The sequence below is a fragment of the Pteropus alecto genome, unplaced genomic scaffold, assembly GCF_000325575.1.
Source record: "Pteropus alecto unplaced genomic scaffold, ASM32557v1 scaffold185, whole genome shotgun sequence".
Taxonomy (NCBI): Eukaryota; Metazoa; Chordata; class Mammalia; order Chiroptera; family Pteropodidae; genus Pteropus; species Pteropus alecto.
In genome coordinates, this window is record NW_006438088.1 from 7,118,268 (window position 1) to 7,131,346 (window position 13,079).

The following is a 13,079-nucleotide window of genomic DNA, read 5'->3' on the forward strand; positions in this document are numbered from 1 at the left end:
CTCCATCTCTGGGCCTTTTAATCAGAACTGCTGAGGCTACATAGTGCAAACTTCTTCAAAGCCACAATCCTGCCCGTGACACAAACAATGACAGTATTCTCCCAGACTCCAGGTGGTTCTAATATAACCTGGGCCTCTAAATAGGCAGAAAATATGAATCTATTACTTCCACCTATAAAAGCTTTGGGTGTTATCAAATTAACTGTTTTTAAAAGCAAACAAACAAATAAAAAACTCTGATGCTTTAGGAAAACCTATACTCATAGCCCTGCTTCATATTCTGGCTTCCTGACTTGGTCCTGTGCACTTAAATCATCACCTTAGACTTTACTTACTTATTCATTCACCTAAGAGATAAAGTATTGGCTAAGCGTAGTATTGATTCTGAGTTCTGACTGCTGGGTTTGAAATCCACTTACCAGTTGTGAGACTTTGGCAAATTACTTCACTTTTCTAGACAACTGACCCTTGATCCCCCATGCAGGCAAAAATCTGCATAGAATTTTGATGCTACAGGTTCAACCAACTGCAAATCAGAAACAGTATTTTAGATACACAGTTGGGAAACCATGGTTGAGAAATTGTGGTTAGAAATGCAAAATACTATTTTTGATCCATGACTGGTTGAATCTAAGGATGGGGAAACACGCTGATATGAAGGAATGACTGTATTTAATGGATCCCTGTAGTTCAAACTCATGTTGTGCAAAGGCCAACTGTACTTCAATCCTTTTATCTGTATAATGGGGTAGAAATTGCATCTCCCTAATAGTATTGTTATAAAGCTAACTTAGTTAATATTAATAAAGCTCTTAATAGAGTGTCAGAAATATGTCATGTGTTTTGCAAATTGGTACAGCTACTGTGGAAAACAGCATGAAGTTTCCTCAAAAAATTCAAAATAGAACTACCATCATACCCAACAATTCTACTTCTGGATATTAAAACAAAACAAAACAAAACATTAATTTGAAAAGATATATGCACTCTTATGTTTATTACAGCTTTATTTACAATAGCCAAAATATGGAAGCAACCCAAGTGTCCATGGATAGATGAGTGGACTGAGAAGATATCATGTATTTACATATATATGTGTGTGTGTACATATATATATATGTATATATATATATATACACACAATAAATTATTACTAAGTCATAAACAAATGAAATTTTGTCATTTGCGACAAGATGAATGGACTAGAGGGTATTATATATTGTGAACTAAATCAGACATAAAAGGACAAATATTGTATGATTTTACTTATATGTATAATCTAAAAATAAAAAACAATGAACAACAAAGCAAAAAAGAAATAGACTCATGGACATAGAGAACAAACTGATGGTTACCAGACAGAAAGGGGCTGGAGAGAAAAGCAAAAAAGTGAAGGAAAATAAGATTTACAAATTTCCAGTTATGAAATAAGTCACATGGATATAATATGCAGCATAAGCAATATAGTCAATAATATTGTAATAACCTTGTACAGTGTCAGATGGTTACTAGACATGGTGATTTTTTAGGTATATAAATTTGAATAACTATGTTGTATACCTGAAGCTAACATAATATTGTATATTAACTATAATTTAATTTAAAATATATAGCATGTACTTACTAAAATTTAGTGAGTGCTATTACTAACTCTACATTATGAACTACTGAGAGTTTGGACATCACAGCTATCTTTGTCTTCTTCCTTGTTACCTATGATTCTTAAATAATGAGAACTGCTAGATTTAGGCCTTGATCACTTAGGTCAATACTCTAGGGACTCAAGCAATCAAACATGCCACAAATATCATAGTTATATTTCATTAGAATTCTACTCTAACCTTACTATGTGATCTCATTCATCACCTTCTCTATTGTCAAGTTGCTCCAACTGTGAAATGATTTAAGATTTCTCAAAGTCTCCTGGAGCAAAAACAGATATGTTATTTGTACTTCAAAGTATTCTTAATTTTAATTTTGAAAACAATTCCTAAGCAATAAATTTTGAAATATGAGACTTTCAGATATTGCTGTATATCATTATATCATTATATAACTCTATAATTTCTAAGTAGTCCACTTTTCAATACCTAATTTATCATGTGTATAAAACTTCCAAGTATCATCTTCAAGCTAAAATAAAAGTCTATAAATAAAGATGTGGAATCAGCTTCATGTTTAAAACATCTAAACTAACCTTGCTGTAGAAAAAAAGGTTACACATTAAGAATTGAGAGAATTTCTGCTGACAACTAGGTTCTGGAGTTATGTTTCAGTTGCATAGTTTGCTCACAGTTCATAACAACAGAAAAAAATAAAAAAGTCAAATGTGAGTTAGCTAATATTCTAACAGGTATAATTTTAACCTTGAACTTAGAAAGAAAGGCCTTGAAAGTTTTCAAGGAATGTGATATAGTTAACCATTGGTGTGTACAAATCAAGCTCCCAGTCTTCTGAGCTTACTCTAGAGAAAGAGATTGAATACAAACAGTGGTTGACTATGGCCTCAGCAATGGGCTTTCCTCATAGATGTCCAAGGGCTACCGATCAACCTTTGACAAGAAGAAGACTGAACCTGAAGCACTTGGATTCTTTATGAGTCCTGGATATAAATCACTGCTTACAAGAAGTCATCAGTAATATGCACCAGAGAACCTATAGTAGAGTTTCTAAGCAGCAAAAAATACTAAAAAGCAGGGTGCATGTATAAACAAAGAGTTTGACATATAGTATGAGCACACATCTCAGTTTTGCAGTCCAACTAATAAAATAAATATGGCCTTTCTGTCTTAAAAACAGTATCAAAAAACATTCATCTTCTACAATCCCCAGTAAAGCCCTAAAGCGGAAATCTTGGGTCTCCTTCTACCAGTTACACCAAAATAGAACAGACTGAAGAAATGAAAGAGGATAGGGAAAAGGATGAGCAGGAGAGAACATAATCCTTTTTCCTGAACCTACTAACCAACTTTGTCATGGTAGAATTACATTTATATTTAAATTTTGGCAAGTTCACTACCAAATTAAAGGGTTTGAATTGGAATTCATAGGAAAAGCCAACAACAACTAGTTAATTGTCTTTAATGCAAAGTTCAAATGTCCCAAAATCTCTTTTTATCTCTTTTCCAACTTGTTAGATGCAATATAAAATATACCATGTCGTGAAAAGTCAACTTTTACTCTCTGTTGCTAAACACTAACCACACAAAGCCTTGCCTCTTTTCCCTAAGCTTCTTGACTGACATATTTTACCTTTGTCCTCCCTTGATCACACATCTCCGTTCCTCTCCTGGAAACCCCAATAGTACATATATCTGTTTTCTACAACTAAGAATATCCATTTCTTTCATTATGGGGAACACATTCAGCAACCTACTCTATGCTACATACATCTCCTCCCCAATAGTTAGAAGCTGTAAATTTAAGGTTCCCTGTTGATAAATGGAAAGGGGCAAGAGAGATTTGAGTTAGTAGACCTACATTTTTCCTATACTTGTTTTCCATAATCATTGAGTTTTATGCATGTTAAAAAGGAAAATTGCATATTCTTGGGCATTTTTTTATAGATGGGGAGAGATTTATTAACTTCAGAAAATACTAGTTAGCTAAAGGACACAAAGGCATTAAAATCTTCTGAGAATGATGGAGGTTTATTCATTCACAACAGAATGGAACATCACTGTGGTAAGAAAGAAGCATTAGAATATACAACTGATAGGTAATATACGTACTGATAGTTAATCGTTCGTGTCCCTTATGCTCTTAGTTCCCTTAAAGTAATCATTAGATCTTCGTTCTTCCTTTTTCTTCCTTTCTTCCTTCCTTCCCTTCCCTTTGTGTTCTGTCCTTTCTTTTCCTTTTCATTCTTTCTTCTCTCTGTTTCTTCTTTCCATTCTTCTTCTCCACCCCTTCTCTCTCTCACTCCATCCCTCTCTCCTTCCTTCCTCCTTCCCTCTCTCCTTCCTCCCTTCCTCCCTCCCTTCCTCCCTCCCTCCCTCCCTCCCTTCCTTCCTTCCTTCTTTCCTTTCTTCTTTCCTTCCGACATTAGTTAATGAAATCCAGTAAGTTTCAAGTGTACAAGTCAACAGTAAGTTACATTGTATGTTCACTGCCCATAGTTAGATTTCTTTCTGTTTCTTTCTGTTTTTACCCCTTTCTCTCTCCCTCTCTCTTCTTTCTCCCTCCCTCCTTTTCTCTTCTTTTCTAACTTTCTTCATTTCTTTCTTGTCTTTAGTCATGTTTGGAGTTGTTTTCCAGAATGTTTTGACTGTTTTCTTCACATTGTCACCAGCTCATTACCACAGAATTACACTTCACAAACAAGAGCTGGCTGGAGAGCCAACTTGGCTTAGCTGTACCATCTAAGGGAATTATTAAAAGGATGAATTTAGTTCTTTTTGAAAAGAACACAATGCAATCAGTGAGCATGCAGGGCCACTGTCTATTTTTCTCTTCAGTGTTGTCTCATGGCCTTTTCCTCTATTAAAATCACTCACCTATGAAGTGAATAGCAGCAGTGTTGTTTGTTACTCAGAACCAAGATCCCGTGTGTTTTGTTGCAAGAACACATCCTTCACAGTTTTACTGTAATTGGATTTACAATTTCTGCTGTTGCTATATGTACTAACAACTAGAAGTCCATATTTCACACCGATGATAAACACTAAACTTTACACACACACATACACACACATTCCTGGGAATAAGAATTAGTCAACATTCTCTTTTATATAAAAAATTTAAATGCAAATACTATCACATTAATAATCTTTAGATAGTGTTGCTTAAAGTATGGTACCTGTATCATGATATTAGATTATATATTGTGAGATTTATATAGATATATATATATATGTACATATATATGTATAGATAGATGATAGATCATAGATAGAAAAATAGAGATGATAGATGATAGATGATTGATAGATAGATGTATAGATGTATAGATACATAGATAGATATCAAATCCATGATTTTTGATATAATATTGCTTTCCTGTTCAGATAGTTTTAATTAGAGAAAACTATCTAAAAACTCCTGAGTAAATAATAATTTGAAGGTATACATACAAGACAAAAAATATATGAGTAGTAAGTGAGTATTATATATTCGAAAAATAATTTGACAAAATAACTTTTTTTGCACATATATTTAGCAGCATATATTTATAGTTGAAGAGTAGAAAATAGAGCACTTATAAAGTTTATCAGGGTCTTATATGTTTTATTCTGTACATGTCTGTTTTTCATAGTATCATCAGTGAACTTTTAATAAGAGGCTATAATTTCTTAATTGATTATTAAAAATAAAAAATGAACAAAAAACCTTCAAAACTCTAACAAGAATGTATTTATCCTCTCCGTTCCCCAAAGAATTGAAGACTTTTGGTAGGTTAGGAGATATTTTAGAGAAAATATTTTGACTTTTTGTCAATAAAATATCTTTGGTTATATTACTTTTCAAATTTGACATTCTATTTTTTTATCAGACATGCAAAAAAGAATCTCTGGCTTTACCTACCAAGGTCTCCCATGGAACTTATAAAGAAAGAGGACATAAATCATGTTAGCAAAATTAGGGCAGATTATGGTGTAGCAATTGTCTATTCCACAAAGTGTTATAGAAATAGTGGGATAAATGTCAGATGATTTAGGCTCAGGAATGATAACATAAAGGAGAATGACTGAACTCAGCAATTTTATATATCTGCATTCATTAGAATCATGGTACATAAGGAATTCTTCACTTTCTACCCATATCTCCAACCTGTGGTCACATATGGCCATATCTAGAAATCCAGAACTTAAACTTGCATCATTAATTGCCCATTTCTTAATTAACCCTCCTTCCTAATAACTGACAGAATACTTTCTCCTCCTCCCTCATTCCCCATCCTCATTAGCAATTCCTTCTCCTGGTCTCCATTTATTATGAATTGCATCAGTTGACCAGACATCTGCTCTCTTAGGAATGTTAAAGCTTCCACGTCTAATGTTCCTTCCAGAAAAGGCAAGGACCTTACATGCTCTTGACTTCTGTGACCAAACTGCATGGGTAATTTAAAATATACATTATCAAGAATGCGTGATATTGTAAGTGAACTAAATGTGCCTTAAAGCCCTTAACCAAGTCAGTAAGGCTATAGCACTTAGTTTCCCTTCCCCATGCCTGTGAGCAGGAAGAACTGTGTCCAGCTTGGCCTGTTGACTATGGGGAGGTAGAAAATGTTCTTAGAGGTCAGAAAGTCCAAGGCTGGCATTGGGACCATGATGGGACTTCTGCTGATATACAAATGACTTTTGTTTGTGACAGTAATTGGCTCTTCCTAGACTAGAGGAAGCAAGACTTTTTTTTTTTCTGAGGTCTGTGAAACACCTAATAAAGAGTAAAAGGGTAAATTCCAAATAAAAATTACCTCGTATTTTTACTTTGGCTCTTTCACACAGTATTTATTCATATCTTATTTGTCATACCTTAATAAAGATACCAGTTACTTTTGAAATAAGCTTTTGTCAGATTGCCAATACCTTGAAATCTTAGAAATCCACTGCAAATGGGAGCACTGATTTTGAAAAACCTGACAGCTGGCCAAGCACTGAAGATCTTTAAGACAAGAGTAGTCAGCCATCCCATTTAATGTTTTGATTTTATGCTTGATAAAAAAGACTGGACTAGATGATAACCCTTCCAACTCTAAGATTCTATGACTCTATTTTTCAAATACCTCATCTTCCAAGTATTCTATAAACAAATGTTCTACTAGAGAAATTCTAAAACAATTGTCATTTGGTTTGTTTGCTTTTCTCTCTTTTTCCCTTTCTCTTTTCCTCCCCCTCTCCTCTCTCTCTCCCTCCCCCTCTTTCCCAAAAATCCCTCTCTATCTCTCTCCTTATTTTCTTTTTCCCACCCATCTCATCCCCAAATATGGTGCCTTAACAAATTCCTTCACCAAAGCAACAGAGTTATTAGTGATTACAATACATGTTTTTAAATTCTCCACTCACTGATAAAAACATGTGATATGAAATACTGAAGAAACCTCGAGGGCATTCCAAGCATTTACGGACAAAAAAAAGTCAAGACTTGTGGTATTTTCCTTCAAAATTCATGTGAACTGAATCAAAGAGACATAAGAATTTATATTTAAGATCTCTTAACCAAAATGGATGCATTCTGTCATTAGCAATTCTGAATACTGTGACTCTGAAATAGAGTAAATCTATCCAGTCCTTCTCATCTCCCTTGGCATTCCTCTGGTGCAAGGCCTTTTAATCCATTATCTAAACCATTAAGGTAGCCTCTAAACAGGCCTTTTCTGATCCTGCTCCATACTGTCTTCATACAAGTACCAGGCTAGGCCTTCCAAAGTCCTACTGTGATTCTATCACATCTCTGCATAAAACCAATATTAGCTGCCCTCTACCTACTAAGTAAATGCCTGACATTGACATTTAAATATTTCTATGGTCATACCTTGCCTTATTTTTCAGCCTTATCATCTATAATATTTCTTTATATTTCTATAATCCAGTATTTCTCATACTCGTCACTATGAACATTTAGGGCCAGACAATTCTTTGTTGAGATGAACTGTACTGTGCAATAGCTGTTAGTTGTACCCCTAAGTGGAAGCGACCCAAACTGTTCCAGACATTACCAAATGTCCCTAGGGAAGCAATCTCTCTTTAAGAATCACTGATGCAATCACATCAAATTATATTACTTATTGTTTCTAAACCATACCTTTCTCCTAACAATATATTTTTATTGATAATAATTTCTCCTAAAATACTCCCATCTCTCTCTCTCTCTCTCTCTCTCTCTCTCACACACACACACACACACACACACACACACACACACACACTCACCTTAGTTTTATATTGCTATTTCAGGAAACTTCTAGAGCTTTCTCTATAAAATCTTTCTGAGTTCCTGCATCCTGATGTGACTACTCCTTTAAATCCATTCTTTGTCTTTATCCCATTCATTAAACATCCTTCTTCCTTAGGCTTATATTATTCCCATCTGTTTATTTGTTAAATTACCCTTGAAATGTTTTCATTTATTCAATATACAAGTATTGTGCTCCTATAATGTGCCAGGCATTGTTGAGTGCATTGGGACTAGAATCATGAGTAAAGCAAATTCTTTACTTTGGGAAAATAACAGGTCAAGAAAAGGGTCGAGGGTAGGTAGAATGTATGGAGTGAGGATCTAATAAATGATTAACTTTAAGTAATATACTATTTAATAATTTCTATGATCTTTTTTAACAAACAAATAGTGCAACAGACTATAATAAGTAGAAACTCTTGATATCTAGCAATCAGGGAAAGCCTTACTAAGGTTTGATATTTAAGCCGAGGATTGAAGTATGAGAAAGTGTCATGACTATATCTTTGCCTTTGGAGGCAACTGTGCAAAGGCCCTAAGGCAGGGCTAATTTTGGTTTATTTGAAGATAGAAATAAATTCCTGGGGCTGGATTATAGTGGTCAAAGGGGAAAGTTGTAGAAAATCAATTGGGAGAAGTAAGCAGAGATGGAACTGTACAAGGCCTGTTAGTTTAAAGTAAGAATTCTGGATTTTCTTTGAAATGTTTTAAGAGGCAAGTGTAGAGATTTATGAAGAGAATGGACACAGTCTGGCTTGTACCTCTACGTTATTCTGGATTCTGTATAAAGAATGTAGAATACAAATAAATGTTTCTATTTAAAGAACCTCAACATTAGAGGATATCTTAATTTTTTCCTATAGCTAAAAGAGCAGAGGGATTGAATTTTCCATCCTAGAACATTCCACATGTTGTGCCAAGAAAGAGTTAAGAGAAAAGGAGATATTATTCCTTCAACCCTTGGGACAGATTGCTTCTGGTTGTTAACTCAATGTACCATAGATATATCAACATTTTCAGTGTATGCCGTGGCATGAAAAAGGATAGGAAGCACTGCTGTTACATTGGACTAAATCAGACACACAAACAACATTTAAATACCTCCAAAGCACTGAGAACTTGTTAACTCCAAAGATAGCCTTTTCCAGATTTGGAAAGCTCTAACAATTAGAAAATACTGCTCTTCATTGAGCTGAGTCAGAAGTGTGTGCAATATATTGAAGGGATCATTACTAGGCTAATTTGGCCCAAGCAAAAGTTCTTTTAGAGGATGCTCATCTATCCCAACAATTCTCTTCCCTAATCTATCTCTCAGTGAAAATACTATCTTCTAATGAGGTCTTTCCCTTTACACCTTATTCTTTGCTTCATGGCCATGAATACTCTAATCTCCACCCGAATCATTCCAACTGTTCTCCTTGCCTATCTGATATGACTTTCGTATAATCCCCTTTGATAAACTTTCCCTGATTTTCCATCCCCAGCTTCAAGAAGTTAGTCATCCTCTTCTATTGTGTTTCTTCTGTACTAGATTGTGAACTCCCTCATGACAAGAACTTGATCTTACTTATCTTGGTATCCTGATTGCAATGTAGAATCCCTACTATACTAGAGATGTCTAGTTAATATTTGTTAATCACTGGATTTGTTAATCACTCTGGATTTTGAAGTGAAATTTTCGAGTAGTAACTCAATCACTTAGAAGTAATAGTAGTCGTTTATTCAAATATTTACCACACAAATATTACCGAGTGCTTATGTGCCCAATAATGGAAATGCATGGTCTCTAATTCATGAAGCTTATGGTCTAGATAGAAAGGCAAACATAAATGATTGAATGATAAATAAACAAAATTATAAGAATTCTATGAAGGAAAAATATAGGGTTCCATAAGAACATATATCAGAAAAACTCAATTTTGTCTGGATTCTCAAGAAGGTTTCTTTATTCTGGTAAGATTTGAGCTCAGACCTAAAGAACAAGTAAATTTTGAGTAATATATTTAAACTCTCTAAGCCTCAGATCCCACACCAATGAAATGAGGATAATAATGCCTTCACTTTAGAGACAGTCCAAGGATTAGTTAACATATATAAAGTCTATGCCAGAGAGAAGGAAATCAATAGTGGGCATGTTCTTTCTCCCATAATGAATGAGAAATGAAGACAGGCTGAACTGGTAGGATTGTGGAAGGACTTTAAGTCTCATGGAATATATTCAATTATTTCCCCAAAAAAAGATATGTTGAAGTCTTAACTCCTAGTTCTTTAGAATGTGACCTTATTTGGAAACAAAGTAATAATAGATGCAATTAGCTATGTTAAGATAAGGTAATATTGAAGTAGGGTGGGCCCTTCATCCAATTTGATTGGTGTCCTTATAAGAGGTAGATTTGGACCCAGACACGGGAGAGAACACTGAGTGATAAGGAAGATAGAGATTGAAATGCTGCAGCTGCAAGCCAAAGAATGCCAAAGATTGTTGAATAAACCACCAAAAGCTAGGAAGAGGTAAAGCAAGATTCTCTCTGACAGGTTTCAGAGAGAGTATGGCTCTGCCAAACCTTAATTTTGAACTTCTAGCCTCCAGAACTGAAAGACAATACATTTTTGTTTTTTAAGCCACCTAGTCTGTGGTACTTTTTTATGGCAATCCTATGAAACTAATATGCATTGTAAAAATGTTTAGATTGCATATTTTAGGCAATGATACAGACTTTGAAGACTGATTCGGAAGACAGGATTTGAACAAGAAGATATACATAAAAAGTTGTTTTGAGAACATAAATCCAGGATCAGTGTTTACCATGTTAATGTATTTTCTGTTCCTACTAAGTCCATAAACTCCCTGAGGGCTGATCTTGTACCTTCCATGAAAGGCTGAACTCAATATGTACTGGTTCAATAAATTATTTCAAATAAACATTTGAGTGCATCAGCTATTTATGAAAAATTTAGAGGTAAAACATTTTAATGCGTTGAAGTTTTACTCTTCTAAAGTAAAAATCATCTCATTTTATTTAATTGAAGAGGCAAAACATGCAGTAAATTAAGTCCAATTTGCATGCAATCGTGCATGCAATGTAGATCTTGGCTTCAACTAGGAAGCAAGCTGTGTATAACCTCAAACACCCTTTATATGAAGTTAATATTGTTTGCTTAAAATTTTCAATAGCTTTCTTTCCTTGCTTTTCAAGAAAACTATCATAGCATTTCTCTTTCTAATTTAAAGCCCACATAATCTATAACTGAAATTAAGAATGTATCCCCTGGGGGTGAATATATTTCTCTAATGTTATACTAGTAATTCCTTCAAGTTCTATAGCAAGAGTGTAATTCTATAAAAAAAAATATTCATGGCTTTAATTCATATGGTTTTACTCTATGTAATTATATTTATCGTCTAAAAATATTCTACATTTAGAAAAATAGTGAATGGTGTTTAGAGGAAGCAATGTACTGTATCGTATTTTATGAAATTTCATCCGCCATGTGTATTGATCTGGTATAAACTAGAGAACATAGTTTGTTTAAATTAAGGCTTTAAATTTAATTTTATACCAATTCCTTCAACTCATTATCCATAATGTATTTGTTTATATCCATGGAAATGTTACCTGGCTAAACTAAGCAATTTTGCCCAATTCAGATTGATTTGTATTCTCTATCCTCCTGATTCACGCAATTTCACGTTGTAATCATTATATAATGAAAGAAGGGGCCCTTAGTTTGTTAAAATTAATATTATTGCCTATGAATGTTAAATATACAAGGAAAAAAGAGCACAAACTCAGTGAAAGAGAATGCTAGACATGTTTGATGATGTTATACTGATCCTATAACAGTTTTCGGTAGAGGCAGTTCTCAGGAGTTTTCATGTAGTCGCCACTGCTGGGGCCCTGAGATCCCCTGGTGCACTTATTCTATTTAGCACCAGCTTCTAGAAAGTCCCCTGGAGTTCCACTTTCTGGGAATTATATCCTTCTTTAGACACTCCAAGATTTTCCCAACTACTCCCTATCAGTAGTTCTTAAACTTGAATGGTGATTACAAAGATTTCTGAACCCTAATAAGACCTATTACACTCAGATTATTGAAGGACAAAGCTTAGATGTTTGCATTTTTAAAATATATTCTAGGTGACCCTGTTTCAGCAGATCTAAAAACCTCAGCTGGAGAAACACTGTCCTGAACTCCCTGGATCTCTGGTGCTCTCCCAGTACACTTTACTTGAAACTGCTGAATTCCTCCCCACGCCCTTCATGTTGTACAGATATTGTGTCATAACATCTGGTACTCTTATGCCGCATACTCCTCATAAATGTCATGTAATCTGGCTCATTATTTCAGGCTAATGGGAGAGTGTTGGAAAGACTCCCCAATTCACATAGAACTATCTTCATGAAGGCCTTCTGATGGTTGTGGCCAGCCCACTGGAAGAAGTTGTAACCTGAACCAGAGACTCTCATGATGGGAATACCATCTAGGCAGAAGTTAGGATCTCATCATGTTCCCTAAATAATATTTTGTACATGACTTCCATTTGCATATTGGTGAAGACCACAGTAAGTATCTCTGAGACGGGCATTCCTACTGGATAGACCTCAGCGGGAAACTCAGATCTGCCATGGGTTACCTATGTGGCCTAGGACAAGTCATGTGCCCGTTCTGAGCCTGGCATTTATCAACAGTATATAAAAATTTATACTTTCTAGAATTGTTTAGATTAACAATAGTGAATGAAGAGTGCCTATAAGTATACAGTACTTAATAAATAGTAAAAAAATATGTATAACAAAAGGTACAATTTCTACAAGACATTGGTCCCGAGTCCTTTGGTGTCCCAGGAGGCTATGCAGTCTTTGCACTTCCAACAAAGGCCATGTTGGTGGGTTTTGTTTCAGGTACTCAGCTACAACCCTAGGGCTAAAGTTGAAGGCCAAGGTAGGAGAAAGGCAAGATCATTTAAACGAGCTGAAGTTCCTGAATTTCTTTTTAAGGCATAGAATTGGGAAGAGGTTAGAAACAGGGATGTCTGCACTAAAATGATCTTTAAATTACCAATCAAATACCTGTGGTTAATACCAAACAGTAGAATTCAATGTATGGGGGGAAATTTAAAAAAACTTACTTATTTTTTTCTGTGCAAATCACTATATTTTTGAGCCTGTTCATTGGTA